Below are 19,400 nucleotides of genomic sequence, written 5' to 3'. Positions count from 1 at the left end.
CATATTAGTTAACATATTTCATATTGTAATTATATTTAATGTGTACTTTCTTTAAATTTTTGATAGTTGATATAAATTTTTCAAAAAAAGGAGAAAAAACTGATTTTCCGATAAAAAGATCCTACTATAAATAACCTAGAAATAATAAGACAAGGGAAGTTAGTTAGATCGTTATTAATATATGGTTTATATATATATATATATATATATATATATATATATATATATATATATATATAATGATAAATTTTTGATCCATAGATTAATGCTCTACATCTATGATGATATACCAGTTTATTTCTTAAGAAAGAAAATATATGTCTAACAGCTCTAACCCCCCCCCAAAAAAAATCTTTATATAGTTGTCCTGGATCTTATGACCAGCGGCCCAGAACGGCGCCCTTTAGAGGCACGTAACAAATATTTCGTTCCGAATCCTCAATACTTCCTTAGGAAGAAAATTAAGAGTTAAAATTGAGGGGTTATTACGTTTAAATGCTGAAATAGGTGGAAAGTTGATTAGTAGGCTGTGTAATATAGGTAAAACTCTTGTGATCACCCTGTATATATATAGGAAATAGAGAATTTAAAATTAATGTCAATGAATATAAAGAGTCTATCGCTTATCCCAAAGAAAAGTAGTTATTACAGATATTACTTTGGTTTAAGAATAATAATTTTCTTTAGCCTGGAAATTTATTTCGAAAATATGGGGGAAAGAAATCAGCCGCAATTAGTATTGAATGGATTTGAAAATGGAAATGTTGGGGTAGTCATTCCTCCCAATGCTAGGCTACGATGGGATCTTTCTTATCTAGATTCTGAAAGTAAGTCAAGGTCAAGGCATTCCTCGTCTGTCGATGAAAACAGCGAGACACGTGATTTATGTTCGATAGCTAGTGACATAACAAGCAAGTTGGCTGCAAAAGGAGTGTCACGTGAGGGCTCACAACAGCATTTGTCTGTAGAAAGTGAGAGTGGTAGGAGTTCAGTTACCAACCCGTTTATTGACCTGGGGATTACAGCTGGTAGGAAAGAAAAGGAAAAAAATGAAAGTAAGAATCCTTTTGTAGCTTATAATTTATATGAAGCTAAGGAATTAAATACTCGTAGAAATCCTTTAATAAATAGTTTTATGCCATTTCATATTAGGGCTAATAAATTAAATGGAAGTATTACATGTAATTTATTTAATGAGAAAATTCAATCTATACCTTGTACCGATGGAACAAATGATATTGTTTCAATTTCTGCAAGCAGTACTTAAAACTATGAACTTGAAAACTTTTTCCAGTCGAGTCTGTTTTGATCGCTGCGTTAAGTAAAGCGCAAGGGAGGTTGAATCAGGAGTTGGTTTCTTTGTATGAAATGTCAAATAACTGGAGGTTCATATCTAATTATTTGTATACGAAATTAGTTACACCTTTAGATAAGCGAGAACTCTTAAATCGCTATATAAGAGTTATACAAAAGCCAAGAGAAAATATACTCGATTTTGTAAACAATATATGCGATGCACATTAAATATGTTATTGTACTATAAATGGGGGAAAATCTAGTGAGTTAATTGGTTTAATAATAGATGGGATGCAGCCGCAAATTAGGTTCGAAATTTACAAGTACCGATACCCAGTGTCTATGGAAGATCTTATGGGAGACATTGTTGAGTACGAGAAACATCAGCGTAACTTAGAATCGTATAATGCACTGGTGAGAAATACCGATGCGAGTGAAACTCGGAAAAACAAAATTGAGTGCTATTTTTGTGGTGGACAACATCGCGTTGCTAACTGTAGGGCTAATAAACAATATTTTGTAAATAAGCAGTTGGTGAAAATGAATATGAACTTAAACTCGGACGGACGCTCTGCAGATCTTAGTGACCGGATAGAGGGTAACACTCAGATGAGGGGGTCAGAAGATCAAATGCGGAGCATATCTAATGGTGATAGTGTCTCTAATAAACAATTACCATGTAGTTTAAATGACAAAGAAAGACGCTTTGCAGATAATAGTAATCGGTCGAGGTTGAGGTGGTCCGAGTTTCAAAAAAGTGAAAGTAATAATAGTGAGGGATTAATCACGAAAAGGAACAATCCAGATGAAGTGTTGACTACTATGGAGGGGTAATGGATTCGTTCCCCTGGGGGAGGTAGAAGTAATGGATGTAAAGGAGTACCTTTAGAACAAAAAGACATGGTACCAAAATCGAATCCAGTCAATGCGAGAGTGAAAGATGGTAACACGCGTGACCTACATCGCGGAGACTTTGGTTTCAGTGGCGGCTTTGGAGGGAACGGTAATAAAAGCAAAAAAAAAAAAAAAAAAAAACGCTATTTAGAAGAAAAGAAAATAGATTTTGTCAGGATTCGCAACAAGGAGAGATGGGAGACAGAAGATTTTCGTATTTCGAAACTAAACTTAGTGATGATAGAAATAAAAGTGAAAATAAAAAAGCCAATTCCTTGGGAACTTTGACTGCGGCATTGGTGGATGCTTTTGTGTTGGGTCAAAATATAAGAGGAGGATTAGACACATGTTCTACGGCATCACTAATTAATAAGCAAAGGTTAATTGATTGGAATAAGCAGTTAAAATACCCGGTTAATATAATAAATGAAAAATTCATAGGAGTTGGGGTTGATAAACAAAAGTTAACGTTAGATCAGTGTGTGATCATTCCAATTAAGTTTAAATACCGTGTATACCGAATGAAGTTTTTCTTAGTGAATGACTTAGAACCAGTTTTCATAGTGGGAATAAATGAACTTAAAAATCTAAAAGCCAATATCGACTTACAAGTAAGGTTTCCCAGGTGATACACGCCGATTTTAATCAAACTTCACAGGTTTGTAGAACAGCAAAAAATAAGCGACACGTATTTTTTTATAGCGGCCCATATGCATATTTAGGCGGTATAATAGGGCTGTCAAATTGGGACAACAAAGCATACTTTATGTAATAGCGCGAAAACGAGAACAGATAGCCAACTGTTGTAAACGAGCAAGTTGTCATGACAAGATAAGCATTTCAATAACACATAGCGCTTCCACGGGGATAACCCACAACATCCGCAAATGGACCAATCAGGGATGAAAAACAGTCACAGAGCTTTATCTATTACGCGGAATCCAAATAACGTAGGTAAGAATAAAGAATGATAAAAAAATAAGTGATACGTGTTTTTTCGTTTTTGCAAGATGGGACAAAAAACGTAAATAGATGCATCGTTATCTCAATGTCGAAAGATTGGAGAACTGGGAATATGAAGATGTGAACGCCTGTATGAGAGGCAACCCGTCAATCAGTGTTGTAGAACTGGTTGCAGACACGCCAGAAGAGAGACATTGGCTCAAGGACATTGTAGTGTAAAGAAGCAGAACCAGAAATGCGGCGAAAACTGGGTATTACCTGCGAGTGTATGTCTACGTCAAACACGGAAGCCCTACAGTGTGGAAGTGGGGGCACAGTTGTGTTTTGAAACTAATAGACGACCGGTTGATGGCGAACGTTTGTGCATCCTATACGTGGATATACGTGTGTTTGTGTGTATATGCCATGTAAAGATACCGGTAGAAGTCCTGAACATATGAACCCGTGTGTTGTGAAGTAGTCAGCATGAGGTGTGTGTAAATGGTATGCTATTGTTTGCAGTGTTGTGAAAATGATGTATGTAAATCCACACAATGTGCTGGATATGTTAATGGACACACACAAAGAAACAAAACGTGTTAACACTGTAAAAACAAAATATGAAATGGAAATAAAGGATATACTTGTTGATGTCCTGGAAAGTTTTTGGAAAGGTTGTAATACCGAAGTGGACGTTAAAGATGATCTGGTATTTATTGATAATGATGTACCTGACGTCGCTTCTTCACTCGCGAGTGAAGATCACAGAAAGCAACGAAGACGAAGGATTATCACAATACAATTTCGGTATTGCGGAGAAAGGGAGCACCAGCGAAGCTGTAGACACAGAATATAAAGTGAAGGCAGTTCAGTTTTGGAAAAGTGGAAAGAAGAGACGTTTGTCGTTTGAAACTGTGAAACATAGGTTCAAGTTCGTCAAAAGTAGGAAAGATCTCTATAAATGGGAAAGACAGTTGCATGACGCTGGAACAAATTATGAAAAAGGGACGCATATTGATGCAATCGTATATGAGAAATTTCATACTGCTAAATGCAAAAATCTTATAATTCATGATACAGACTTACGACGTTGGGCTATAGAAGCTAGTCAAACTGTGGGATTCGACGGGCTTAAAGCGTCAAAGAAATGACTATGACAGTTTAAAAGGCGTCATCACATCATATCACGGAAAATTACAAAATATGTCACGTACAATAGTGCAGAACAATCCAAAGATATACATGATAATGCTAATAGGTTCGTGCAAAGTGTTCGCTCATGTATAAATTCTCATGGCGCGGAGAATGTGTATAATACAGATCAGAGTGGATTCAATTTGGAATTTCATTCGGGTAGATGTCTGGCAATGCGTGGAGAGAAACAGGTCTACGCAAATGTGCAGTCTCTGTCTGCGACGACACACAGTTACACGATACAGCCAATCGTATCTGCCAATGGAAAGCTACTGTCGCCTATGCTCATTGTCTAGAAAGAACCTCAGAGAAAGTTCGGGCCACGGGTACAACAGACAATGCTTCGACCAGAAATCTTGCTGATTTGTGCATCGACATCCGGCAAAGTAACCAAAGAAATAATCAAATTATGGTTTCAGCCTGCGTACCTTCCACAAGTTGGTGACCGGAAGTTCTATTAGGCTCATGTCCGATTTCAATAAGAATCATTTGTATGACGAATATTTACTACAATTGCTTATATTCGTTCCATACAATATTCGACATTACGCTACATTCTGTTAAATAGCAGCCGGCTATGGTTCAACATACAGCATGTTACCGAAAATAGTGCTTGTGTAACATATTCATGTGTTTTGGTTTAAATTCATGCTCATATGCATGTGACTATGAATTGTCTATTTTTGTCAACCTGTTCAATTGTGTTCAACACGTTGTTTAGTATCCCGCAAAGGGCGTATTTATCCCTACAACGGGCTTGTTGCAAAACAATATCAATGTTTGTATTACTACCCTATACGGCCGATTTTTACAGGAAAGGCTTGATTTCGTTTACTGCTGGGCGGCTTTTGAATTACTGATTATGAGCATTGAACTGTTCGCAATCACTAACTACTAATAGATATAACATATAAACCATTGAACAACAAGACCAGGTTTGGTATTTCTCTCTCGAGCAGGATTCTACCTGTCACCTGCAACCAGTTCTACAACACTGATTGACAGGTTGCCTCTCATACAGGCGTTCACATATTCATATTCCCAGTTCTCCAATCTTTCGACATTGAGATAACGATGCATCTATTTACGTTTTTGGTCTCATCTTGCAAAAACGAAAAAACACGTATCACTTATTTTTTTATCATTCTTTATTCTTACCTACGTTATTTGGATTCCGCGTTATAGATAAAGCTCTGTGACTGTTTTTCATCCCTGATTGGTCCATTTGCGGATGTTGTGGGTTATCCCCGTGGAAGCGCTATGTGTTATTGAAATGCTTATCGTGTCATGACAACTTGCTCGTTTACAACAGTTGGCTATCTGTTCTCGTTTTCGCGCTATTACATAAAGTATGCTTTGTTGTCCCAATTTGACAGCCCTATTATACCGCCTAAATATGCATATGGGCCGCTATAAAAAAATACGTGTCGCTTATTTTTTGCTGTTCTACAAACCTGTGAAGTTTGATTAAAATCGGCGTGTATCACCTGGGAAACCTTACTTGTTAGTAAACAATAAGTTGTTTCTCCCGTTGGAAGGTTCTCATGTACCATTAAACTTTGCATTAAACGCCCCCCCCCCCCTAATTTAGTACCGGAAACTCGTGTGTGTGATTTATTTTGCAGTGAGGCAGTCCGAAACACTTCAAAACTATTTTTGCGTGAGTCTGACACTGAAGGAAAGTCAACAATTCAGACAATGGTGTCGGAGAGAGAGGGGAATCTCAATGGTCCAGTCCATAGGATTTGCAGTGTTGCCAGGGCAGTTGATCCTTCTATTGAAAGCAGTACCAACATCCATAAGGAGCAAATAGATTGTCCGTTGAGGGTGGATCCAGATGTACTAGAGGCCAACCCAGAATTACAAGGGTACGTTAATGACATTTATAAGAAATATCCTAAAGTTTTTGCATCGCATATTGGTAAAATAAAAGACTTCGAGTATAAAATACAGCTTAACGACTACACTCCTATACGTAAGAAAGCTTATCCATTATCTCGGAGTTCTCAAAGAGAGATGGATAAAATTTTGGATGAGATGTTAAAGGCAGATTTAATACAGCCTAGTAATAGCGATTATGCTTTTCCATGTTTCCTGGTGAACAATACTGACGGATCCAAGAGATTAATTGTAAACTATTCAGATCTGAATCGTCATTTGTATTTAAATACACAGTTCACTCCTAGGATTGAAGATATATTGTCCGAATTATCAGATGGAAAAGTATTCAGTCATTTAGATATTTTGAAAGCTTATTTAACAATTCCTTTAACAAAAGAAAGCAGACATCTTACTGCCTTTCTTACGCATAGGAGATTATATGAGTTTAAGGTCTTACCTTTTGGTTTGGCTGCAGGTAGTCATGTTTTGTCGAAAATCTTGACTGAATTGTTATATCCATTGAAAGATGAAGGGATTCAATGGTATATGGATGACCTCATTTGTAAAAGTCCAAAGGTTGAATCTCATAGAAAAATATTGGAAATCTTAAGATTACTTGAAGAAAAAGGATTAACTTTGTCAACAAAGAAATGTACCTTCTTTTCCAATAAGATTTCATACCTTGGCTTTATTATAGAGAATGGAAAAATGTATATGGGTCCCTCAAGGTTAGAGGTTATAAGAAAGTTGCCTGCACCAAAAAGGGGTTTAATATTTTTATCTTGTTTCTTACAATATTATGCGAAGTTCGTACCGCAATTCCATGAAGTCATGGAACCAATTGAACGATTACGGGGGGCTTCAGCAGAATTTGTTTGGGGAGCGGAACAACAGAAAGCTCTAGACGATGTTAAAGAGTTATTTGCCAATCATGTTATATTACAACTACCTGATTTAAGTAAGAAGTTTATAGTCAATACAGACAGCTCTTCTAAGAGTTTAGGCGGAGTCCTCCAACAATATGATGAGAATAATAATCTAGTTCCCGTAGCATTTTACAGTAGGCGGTTAAAGAAACACGACTTTAATAAACCTATATATTTATTGGAAATGTTAGCTGCAATTGAAACAATGGAACGTTTGAGTACTTACCTACATAATCCTTTCGAACTTAGAATGGATCATTCGGGTCTAGTTTATGCCTTGAGAAAAATGAGGAGTGTTAAGCGTTATGGATCGCTATTGTATAGACTCTTTGCGTTTAATTTTGAAGTAAAATCTATATCCTCCAATATGAATATTTCCGCAGATTTCATATCAAGGTTATATGATCAAAACAATTTTGAAGAAATGGAAACCGAGCCATCCCATGCGGAACAGGTAAATAATTATTGTTTAATTAACATCTGGAATATGCCTTATGCTAATATTTCCATAAAAGAACATCAACTCAAAGATCCAGAGTTAGCAGATATTATTAAAGATATAAGAGCTAGGAAAGAGGTGGAAGGATATAAAATAATCCAAGGAATACTTTGTAAAAAGACTAAGGCAATTAGGAATCCATATAAGGTTTGTTTACCGAAGGAGTTAGTTCCCAGCATTATTGAATTCTTTCATACACAAATTTTGCCAGGTTCTCATGCGAGCATAAATAAAACAATTGCTAAGATCTGTGCTCGATTTACATGGAGAGGTATCCTAAATGACATAAAAGAATACGTATCTACTTGTGTAGATTGTCAATTCAATAAAAGTGACAACAAAAAACCATCTGGTACTTTAATCTCTCAGTATGAGAACATTGTAAACGGACTCTGGGCGGTAGAGTTGCTAGGTCCTTTGGTAGAAAGTACGTCGGGACGATACTGTTTAATTGTAGTAGACTCATTTTCTAAAAGATTATTTTTAGAACCAATAAAGGTCTTATCTACACAAAGTGTAATTAACAAATTGTATAAATTAATGTGTAGAAATGGATTCGTTTTTAGTATATGTCACGACAATCATTCAATCTTTACCTCTGCGAAGTTTAAAGACTTCGTTTATGCTAACGGGATTAAAGATATTAGTATATCACCATATCACGCGGCATCTAACCCCAGTGAAAAATACGTGGCTACAATTAAAAATTCCTTGAGAATCTATTTTGGTAATAAACAAAGTTCTTGGGACAAAGGATTGTGGGAAATAGAATTTTCCGTTAATAATGCGGTCCACGAAGAAACTAAATGTAGTCCCATGGAATTAGTTTTTAATTATAATGTTTGCAATCCATTAGATGTCAAATGGCAAATAAGTACAATGAATTTAAATCAAAAGGATCCAGATTTGTTGAACAGAACCTTGGAAAATCTACATAAAGCATGGAAACGTAAAAAGAAATTATATGATCGGAGACGAGTAGAAAATGATTATAGGATTGGAGATAAAGTTTTAATAAAGTCACAAGTTTTGTCTTCGTTGAAGGAAAAGAGAACGAAATCATTATGTGCAAAATGGCTTGGACCATATCAAATCCAGAGTTTCCTAGGTAGGAATACCATTAGAGTAATAAATGTAAATAATCCTAGGGACATACGAAAAAGCCATGTTAGTTTAACAAAAAAGTACCGAGAGTTGAGAAATAATGCATCGTAAATATTGCTAAATAGAAAAAAATTTAGTTGAGATAATAACAAGGTATAAAATGTATTTTTCTAGTCAACCTTAAAAAATTTTTTTAAAGTGTTTCTAATGCTTGTTTTTTTTTTTTTTTTTTTTTTTTTTTTGTTAGTATTCCAGATCTGGATGTCCTTGTGTCTATGTAATGAGAATTGCTTGTATAATATTGTAATTGTCCAATGTCCAACATGGAGATTTTATGGAAACCTAGCAAAACCAGATGTATGATGCTTCCAAAGATTGATGGAAAATCATGGTGCTAAATCGGATGAGTACAATGGAAAATAATATTTTTTTTGTAATTGAAACTATATATATAAGAAATTAAAGAATATTGTTACTTTCTGACGTTCATATTAAACTATAAGGTATTAATGGGTATTTTGAAAACATCTTATGAGTAAATATTGTAAAAATTTATGAATAGATAGAAAACTTTAGTTATAACTATTTAATTTTAACTAATTGGAGTAGTTGATAGATGGTAAGTGGTGTGTTACAATTTTTTGGGAAATTTTTTTTCTTTAGTTTCGTTTAAATTTTTATTTTGTATGTAGTGAATTTATTGAGTGAGATGGTTGGTTAGAATTAGTAGTTAGAGTAATGTAGTGTAAAAGTAAGTTATTATTTTAACCTACTAAGAATAACAAGTCTATCTATTCATACTAAAGATCAAAATATCTAAATATGGATAAAACAATTAAATAAAAAGTTGCCTCAACTTTTTATAGCCGGGAGGGCCATATTTGTTACGTGTGATAACTTTATCACACTTTATTTTGGTTATATATATATATATATATTATATATATATATATATATATATATAAAAGCATAATGTTATCCTAGAGGTTATGGAAAACTTCCGAACACTCGGCTTATGTAGCGCCTTTAGTGGAAAACTTTGAAATTACTGAGATTCGAATGAGCTGCAGGTTACCTAAGCGGCCATTCGGAACGAAATGTAGAACTGGGCAACATCGACTTCATACTCGTGCTATATCATAAATTTTAATATAATCGGAAAACCGTTACTGTTCAATAGTTAAAGTGATCTAATTTTGAGAATTGCTTGAAAAGTATTAAAGTTTTCTCGAAGTTATTCTAGTGATATATAATATTATCATTATATATATATATATATATATATGGTGTTTTAATTATATACGGGAAATTCAGAGGCAATATTGAGAAATACTTCTCCTGGAGATATTTAATGGGTTTTTCAGTGTGATTGAAGAATGGTGAGTGTTAAACTTTTCTCATATAAATACTAGTAATTTATACATAATGTATCAAGATTTGAGATATATTTTATTGTTATAAATTCTATATGAATTTAGGAGGAATTCAACAAGAAATAAGTTTTCCACGATTTATAATATCATTAAAGCATTTAGTAGTGTCAGTTTTTGTACCTTTTTTTGACCTGTTTAAACATGTGTTGCGTTGTATAAAAGGATATTATATTCAAAGATATTTCATATTAGTTAACATATTTCATGTTGTAATCATATTTAATGTGTACTTTCTTTAAATTTTTGATAGTTGATATAAATTTTTCAAAAAAAGGAGAAAAAACTGATTTTCCGATAAAAAGATCCTACTATAAATAACCTAGAAATAATAAGATAAGGGAAGTTAGAGCGTTATTAATATATGGTTTTTATATATATATATATAATGATAAATTTTTGATCCATAGATTAATGCTCTACATCTATGATGATATACCAGTTTATTTCTTAAGAAAGAAAATATATGTCTAACAACTCTAACACCCCCCCCCCCAAAAAAAAATATATCTTTATATAGTTGTCCTGGATCTTATGACCAGAGGCTCAGAACGGCGCCCTTTAGAGGCACGTTACATCCCAGAGAATCACATTTTAATTTTTATTGGATTCTCATCGCAGCAGTCAGGAACCTACGTCGTGGGACTACTCCCAGTGTTACCCCACAGTGTTAACCCCAATGTGCATAATTCAGTGCCGTGAGAATTTGCTGAAGTCGTAGGCATCGTCTATGGAAGATATTTTATGAAAAATTTTACAATCGTCAGCAAAGAGCAGAATGTTCGTAGATGGTAAAGAAAGGAAGGAACGGAGATCACCCAATAAGAAGAAATAGCATTAGTCCTAGAACGCTACCCTGAGGAAGCCCAGGAAGAACTGGGACAAATTTGGATGATACATCTTGCAAAACAACACGTTGCGTACGATCAGTTAAATAATGTTTTAGCAGAAACAGGAATTTGTCATGAAGATTAGATCTGTTGGATAGCATGTGGAAAGCAGATGGAAAAGCTTTTGAGAAATCCAAGTATATTACATCCACTTCAGAAGTTTCTAAAACACAGCCTTTCGTAGCAAAGAAAAATTAGATAGTAAATGTTTACTCAAGTCTCTTCTACACTTGTGGGAAAACGTAATTTAGAGCTAAGAATGGGGTCATAATTTCTTCAAAATTCCCTCATTTTTAATTTCCTGTCTTCTTAAATTCCCTGACTTTCCCTGGTTTTCCAGATTCGTCATTACCCTGTTGCTTCATCTTTTACAATTAATATAAACAACTACTTCTACTTCTGATAGAACAACACTGCACGAGAAACTCAATAACACACAGTCAAGTTTTTTTTTTTTTTTTTAATCAAAAGATCCAATATATTTCAGGTTGGAGAACCACATATAGTGTAGCTAAATTCGAACTATCACTTAACTCAGCATGATGTGCTTATTCCGAAAAAACGTAAACTTCGTTTAGGGACCGTTCAAAAATTTTGTGGCCCCTGATCCAAAAACTAATTATTGGCAGAGATCACAACCTTTAGACGCATTTTTTGGATCATTCCTAAATTCTTGGCCAAAAACGCAATCTTTTGATCCATTTTTTTTTTATCATTCCTAAAATTATTTTTTTCTCAACATGTTAATAAATAATGTGGGTTCCTGTCACCACGGCATGGTGTCCCCTCAGGTTGCGGATCGAGGAGAAGGCCTTTAGATATAGAGGTTAGCTGCGGATATACTGAATAAGCAGTCGCGGACAGCCGCCTAGGAGTGGTCCTCCAGCTTGGGGTTTTGGGTAGGGCTAACAACCTCATCCTGTTAAAAAAAAAAGCACTTGTTCAGAAATATTTACAAAAGCCTCGGACAAGGACTGATAACTTGGCACGACCTCAGCAAAAGAAAATGGACATGAGATTTGGAACATGGAATATTAGAAGCCTTTATAGGGCAGACGCGTTAAAACCCGTAACGAGCGAGTTCGAGAAATACAGGATGGACCTGGTAGAATTTCAGGAAGTTAGGTGGGAAGGAAATGGATCTGTGAATTCCGGAAATTTTACGTTCTTTTACGGGGAAGGAAATAAAAATCACCAGTTAGGAACAGGGTTTTTCGTTCACAAACGAATACTACCACCAAGTAAACGGGTTGAATTTGTTACTGACAGACTTTCTTTTATTACTCTTAAGGGACGGTGGTGTGATATTGTTGTTTTAAATGTACATGCCTCAACTGAAGATAAGGATGACGATATAAAAGACAGTTTTTACGAAGAAGTGGAACGGAAATTTGGCCAACTCCCGCGATAGCATATGGAAATTCTATTAGGGGATTTCAATGCGAAGGTAGAACGAGAGGATATTTTCAAACCTATTATACGGGACGAAAGTTTGCATAAGGAAAGTAATGACAACGGTGTTAGATTCGTGAATTTTACAACATCCTAAAACCTAATCGTGAAGAGTACAAAATTCCCACATCGCGACGTTCATAATACACTTGGACATCGCCAGACAAAAAAACACACAATCAAATTGATCACGTTTTAGTAGATAGAAGAAGGCAATCTAGCATAATTGATGTCCGGTCGTTTAGAGGGGCTGATTGTGACACTGATCACTACCTGGTAGCAGCGATAATACGAGAGAGGTTATCGTTGAATAAAGGTAATATTCATTGTGAAAACGGAGAGATTTAATTTAAAGAAATTAAAAGAGAGCCAGGTAAGAGAGGAATACCAGATTGAAGTTTCGAATAGATTCCCGGTTTTAGATGATTCGGAGTGCACTAGTGTTGAGGATACTTGGATTGAAATTAGAGATAGCATTAAAAGTTCAGCAAAAGAAAAATTGGGACACGCGGAAATACGTAGGAACAAACCATGGTTCGACCACGAATGCATTAAATTAACAGACAAGAGAATACAGGCAAAATTACGCTGGCTACAAAATCCGAATGAAATAACTACACAAAATTTCGCAGATATCAGGCGGGAAACTTCCAAAACTTTAAGAACAAAGAAACGCGATTTTTTGAAAGCTAAAATTAAGGAACATGAAGATGATAGTGAAAATAAAAATATTCGGGGCATGTATAAGGGGAACAGCGAATTTAAGAAAAGCTATCAACCTCGTGCTTATATATTAAAGAAAGCTAACGGAACAGTTATCACTGATACGGATAGCATCTTAAATAGATGGAAAGATTTCTTTGACGATTTGCTTAACACGCAGTTAAAAACTAATGTGCGTGGAGAAAAGGAGATACACACCACAGAACCGTATATTCCAAAACCCAACCAAATAGAAGTAGAAACCGCTATAAAGAAATTAAAGAAACACAAATCTCCGGGTGTAGATGAAATTCCGGCTGAGTTAATTTTAGCTGGAGGCGAAAAATTGTGGAACAAGATACACACTCATTCTCCTTATCTGGAACAAGGAAGAATTGCCACAAGAGTGGAAAGAATCAATCATTGTTCCAATTCAGAAGAAAGGCGACAAAACTGACTGTAATAATTATCGAGGCATTTCTCTTCTTTCAACATCCTATAAAATCCTTTCAAATATTCTATTAGCAAGATTGACCCCATACGCAGATGAAATTATTGGAGATTATCAGTGCGGATTTAGACGAAATCGACCAACTATCGAACATTCGCCAAATACTCGAAAAAAAGTGGAAATACAATGCCCCGGTACATCAACTATTTATTAATTTTAGAAAGGCGTACGACTCGGGTTAGAAGAGAAACATTATACAACGTTCTTACAGAACTTGGAATACCGAGAAAGCTAATTAGATTAATTAAGATATGTTTGATAAAGTGGATACTTTCAAAAATTTAGGATCAATATTAACAGACGAAAATCATATTCACGAAGAAATTAAATGTCGACTGAAAGCAGGGAATTCGTGTTACTATTTGGTTCAAAATCTCTTGTCGTCGCGAATTCTGTCGAGGAATTTGAAGCTTAGATTATACAAAACTATAATCATGCCTGTTGTTCTGTATGGTTGCGAAACATGGTCGCTTAGTCTGAGGGAAGAACATAGACTGAAAGTATTTGAGAACAAGATCCTGAGAAGAATATTCGGACCCAAGAGGAACGAGAATGGGGAATGGCGGAAGCTTCATAACGAGGAACTACATAGTTTATACGGTTTACCCAACATTGTTAGGGTCGTCAAGTCTAGGAGGCTTAGGTGGGCAGGTCATGTAGCTAGAATGGAAGAAAGTAGAAACGCTTTGAAAGTCTTGACTGGTAGACCCATAGGAAAACGACCATTAGGAAGACCTAGGCGCAGATGGGAGGATAATATTAAGATGGATCTCGCAGAGATAGGAATACAAAGTAGAAACTGGATCCAATTAGCTAAGGATAGAAGTCAGTGGAGAGCTTTTGTGAACGCGGCACTGAACCTCCGGGTTCCATAGGCCATAGAGTTAGATAGTTAAGATATGTTTAAATGAATCCCAAAGTAAAGTCCGGGTAAGAAAATTTTTGTCCACGAGCTTTCACGTCGAAAATGGCCTGAAACCAGGAGATGCGTTGTCGCCATTATTATTTAACTTAGTGCTGGAATACGCTACAAGGAAAATCAAAGACAGCAACCAGGGCCTAGAGTTGAACTGTATTCACCAGGTTATGGCATATGCTGATGATCTAAATTTAATAGGGGATGATAGGAGAACAATAGAAAGAAATACAGAGATCTTATTAAACGCTTGCAGGGACATGGGTTTAGAAGTAAATGCAGAGAAAACTAAATACATGGAAGTGCGTCGTGATCGTAATACGGCAAATTATGGATGCGTTAAAATATTAAATAATACTTTTGATAAATTTCAAATATTTATCGGATACTTTCAAATATTTAGGATCAATATTAACAGATGAAAATCATATTCACGAAGAAATTAAATGTCGACTAAAAGCAGGGAATTTGTGTTAATATTCGGTTCAAAATCTCTTGTCATCGCGAATTCTGTCGAGGAATTTGAAGCTTAGATTATACAAAACTATAATCATGCCTGTTGTTCTGTATGGTTGTGAAACATGGTCGCTTAGTCTGAGGGAAGAACATAGACTGAAAGTATTTGACAACAAGATCCTGAGACGAATATTCGGACCCAAGAGGCACGGAAATGGGGAATGGCGGAAACTTCATAACGAGCAACTACATAATTTATACGGTTTACCCAACATTGTTAGGGTCGTCAAGTCTAGGAGGCTTAGGTGCGCAGGTCATGTAGCTAGAATGGAAGAAAGTAGAAACGCTTTGAAAGTCTTGACTGGAAGATCAATCAGAAAACGACCATTAGAAAGACCTAGGCGCAGATGGGAGGACAATATTAAGATGGATCTCGCAGAGATTGGAATACAAAGTGGAAACTGGATGCAGTTAGCTAAAGATAGAAGTCAGTGGAGAGCTTTTGTGAACGCGGCATTGAACCTCCGGGTTCCATAGGTCATAGAGTGAGTGAGTGAGTTAGTTAATAAATAATTTTATGGTAATTCGATATATGTTGAAGATTTAAAGGTTCTTAACAACTAAGATGGCAATACGTCCCACATTTCACATTAGTGTTCTGTTATCGAAGAAATGGTTGGCGGACGCACACTTTGAGCATATACATCTTTGGGTCTAAATACCGTGACCTTCGCAGGACCTCAGCTTTGAATTTGACATACACTGGTTTTATTGACGTTTCACTGCCATTCTTATTGCTCATTTGTGTAATTTCAGGAAGTTTGTGAGAATGGCTAATCATTTCAGCAGAACTGCTGTCCAGGCGCTTTATGCTTCTTAATTGTGCGCTGTAGTGTAAGTTTTCTTTTACCGGTATTTGGCATAGGGCTGGACCAAGCTGAAAAAACCCACTTTAAAACCCACCTGGGTTTTTGAGTTTTTTGTTAGTACTAGCAGCGTTCACCCCGCTTCGCTGCGGTCACCCCGGAACGCAATAAACTTTGTTACTTAGATAATTTTTACTTTTTCGCTTTCAAGTGATATGATAAAAACCATAGAAGATTGCAGTAAATCTTAACATTATATCGCCTGTCATTTATGTTAACCCGCCCCGCTTCGCTGCGGTCATCCCGGTGCTGGCATATTGTAAAAGTGTCTGTAAAAATAAGCAAATCAATTAAAAAATTTTAAACAGAAGATTCAAGCTATTTTCCGCTGTATATCGCCTGTCATTTATGTTAACCCGCCGAGTGACACGGTCATGCGGGTTGCATATAAATACGTTTATTTTTACCTATGATGAACTAATAACAAAGGATTTGTACGTTATGGACACCTGAATGGTCAATTATCTCAAGACACTGGTAATTAAAAATTAAAGTGATATGATAAAAACCATCTAGGGTCCAAATCCTAATAACCCCCCAAAAATAAAAGAAATTGGTTCAGCCGTATTAGCGTGATGAGCGGACAAAAAATTGTACGTTCTCTTTTATATATATAGATATTATCGGTACAACTAAGGTGATCACATTGAAAGTGACATTTATCAGATTTTGGACTTTCCTTGGGCGAATTAGATGTTTGATGCTTTCATGTTAGAGTATACAACAACACTCAATGTTAGACCTATATAAAGTTCTGGATGTACTGAATGAATAAAAAAGCTTATCTTAGCTTGAAATAATTACAGAACAAATTAATGTATGGATTCTGTTTATAGCCTATTTGAAGTAAAATATGCAATTTTATGTTTTAGAAAATACTTTCCGTGAATAGTGTGCTCAGCGACGCCGGGGGACGTTATCTCTCATACGTTTGACGAGTTCAAGGACATAGGTGCCTGTATCACCAGTAAATATGTAAATACATTAGTAAAGCTATTAGTATTATTTCATACATTAGATGGTAACACAAGTATTCTTCAGTAAAATGTGGCTTTCCAACAACAGTTTAGTTCCGTCATTAGGTACTACTCTTCAAATAAGCTTTCTGTAGAATCAACAAAAGCAATAGCGTAAAAATTCTTGTCAAATTTAAGAAGCTTATTGCTCAGAGTTCCGAAGACTATGTAACCCTATTATTTCAAGTACTGAATTTAAACTTCAGTACTAGTGAAAATGTCGATGTACAGTAAAGAAAGCTGCATTTTCGGGGAAAACCAGTCATGAAAAAGTGGTCCGGTTATTTCCACAACTGAACACACAAAGCATTGGAAGTGAATACTTCGACAATAAAACTATTTAAGCTGAAAGATATTTAATTTTTTATTTTATAAAATATTAATAATAATGTCTGTTTTAAATTAATATATTTGGTATTCATACTGTATTTGGAGAACGTTACTGAGGCTCCTGGAATGATTCAATCTACATTTGTTCATTTGTCTGCCTTACCACACACATATTACAGGGTACAACTTTCGGTCAAGCACGAAACACACTAAATTTCCTACGTAGATTTTAGCGGCATACCAATGTAAAATTTCAAAATTACGGCTCTTATTTATTTATTTTTTTTTTTAATAGTGGGTGCGCGCGCAACAAAGCGCAATTTTCGTCCTTTTAAAAGCAAATATTCAGAGTAGAAGCACAATTAGCTGTTTATGTATTTTGGCGGTGGTCCAACATAAAATTTCAAAATGGCGGGTATTTTTTCAAAACAGTAGTGAACAGAAAATTGTTACAAATTGCGACAATGATAATGTTGAAACATAAATCACATTTTAACACTTTTACCCCAAAGGCATTAAAATATTTCGAAAAAAAAAAAAAAACAATTAAACCCAAAATAACCCATATGGGCCCAGGTGTTTTTTTTTTTTTTAATTCCTGTTTTTTTTCAAACCCTGATTTGGTATGAGAATAATGTCTCCTTACCTGAGCATTGCTGATGGGAGTCATTTCCGAATGACGGCGGTTGAAGTCATCGGCAATCACGCTGGTGCTTCGTTCTCCAGAGATTTACATAATCTTAATGCGCTCTGCATGTTTCAAGGTCATCTTCTGCTAGTAAGTCACCTGCAATGAAAAATACAAAAAAACCAAGCATGCTTCGTAATGATTAGCGCTATAGCAAAAGTAACAGTGTCGTTCAGTTTCTACAAAAATCTGCTATCGAAGTGAAACCTTTCATTGTTTCAATTTAAGCCAATTGCGTAAAATTCAACATGGTGGACGTCACTAATGTGTCCTCAAAAATTCCCCCCCCCCCCCATTCCTTTTGTCCAATTATTTTGGTTATATTCTTTAGCGTTTATCACTTATTAGAGAATTTCCCTAATTTTGGACTACTGTATATATTAACATTGCAACTTGAAATTTCGTCACCCATCCGTCAGCACTTTCCAGCATCAAAAAATGAAATCTTTGAGTTTTACATCCCACGGTTATGCCGGTTAGGCTAAAGGAGACGGTGATGATGAGTAATGAATGAAATGGTAGAATGAAGGAAGTGGGAGGAAACGGGAGAATTCCGAGGAAACCCATGCACACGGTGTTTGTCCACCACAAAGTTCACTTGGCGGGGGCTGGGATCGAACCCGGGTGCCAGAGGTGAACGCTCTACCACTGAGCCACCGTGGCTCTTTCCAGCATCAATTCAGCGTCACTGGCTACTAACATAATAGGGAAGGGGGAAGCCACCGTTGTGACCTTACATCCTCTAGTATAAGACAAAAACAGAGGTGGATTAACTATTAAGCAAAATGAGAACGTGCTTAAGGCATTGAGGGAAGGCGGCACCACAGAAATTTTTCATAGCGATCTTACCATGTTCTATGGGTCCATATTGTGAAATACTGTAAATGATTTAGCTAAACCAGGATCCACAAAAGGTGTCTGCCCACATTAAATGATTGATTTCAAGACCCTGGGCGGAGGTATGTACTTTGAGTACTGTTATTATTATTGTGCATGTAAAGGAATAAATATTACCACATAGCCTAAATGAAAGCAGGAGAAACTCTGCACCACCACTAACTTCCTCACCACCCCCACCCATCTCCCGCAAAAATGCCTGCCGTAACTTGTGTCAACTGCCGTCATAGACCCCTTCATCAAATCAAAACTCCGCTGGCACAAGTACTGGTGCCACGTAACGTAGTCTACCAGTCACACAGGATATGTGAATCATTAAGTTTGTTGTGAACACAAACTAGTAATTAAGTGGTCTTTGTTAAATGCCAGTAACTTCAGGATGAGTGGATTGATTTAGTGACGACGTCAGCACTGAGACCATTTGTACCTGTCACCATAAATATGCAGTGT

General features: G+C 35.9%; 1 long non-coding RNA gene across 3 annotated transcripts in view; it reads right to left on the bottom strand.

The window, feature by feature from the left end:
• Positions 1-19,400, bottom strand: part of LOC145674475 (uncharacterized) — a 266,501-nt gene that overhangs the window by 85,643 nt on the left and 161,458 nt on the right. For all 3 annotated transcript variants that reach the window (XR_014128951.1, XR_014128950.1, XR_014128949.1), the window contains one exon: positions 18,012-18,152. This is a non-coding gene — a long non-coding RNA (uncharacterized LOC145674475). The remainder of the gene's footprint in view (positions 1-18,011; positions 18,153-19,400) is intronic.

Source organism: Thermobia domestica, chromosome 17 (assembly GCF_964235325.1).
Source record: "Thermobia domestica chromosome 17, izTheDome1.hap1.1, whole genome shotgun sequence".
Lineage (NCBI taxonomy): Eukaryota > Metazoa > Arthropoda > Insecta > Zygentoma > Lepismatidae > Thermobia > Thermobia domestica.
This window is presented reverse-complemented; position numbering and strand designations above follow the sequence as displayed.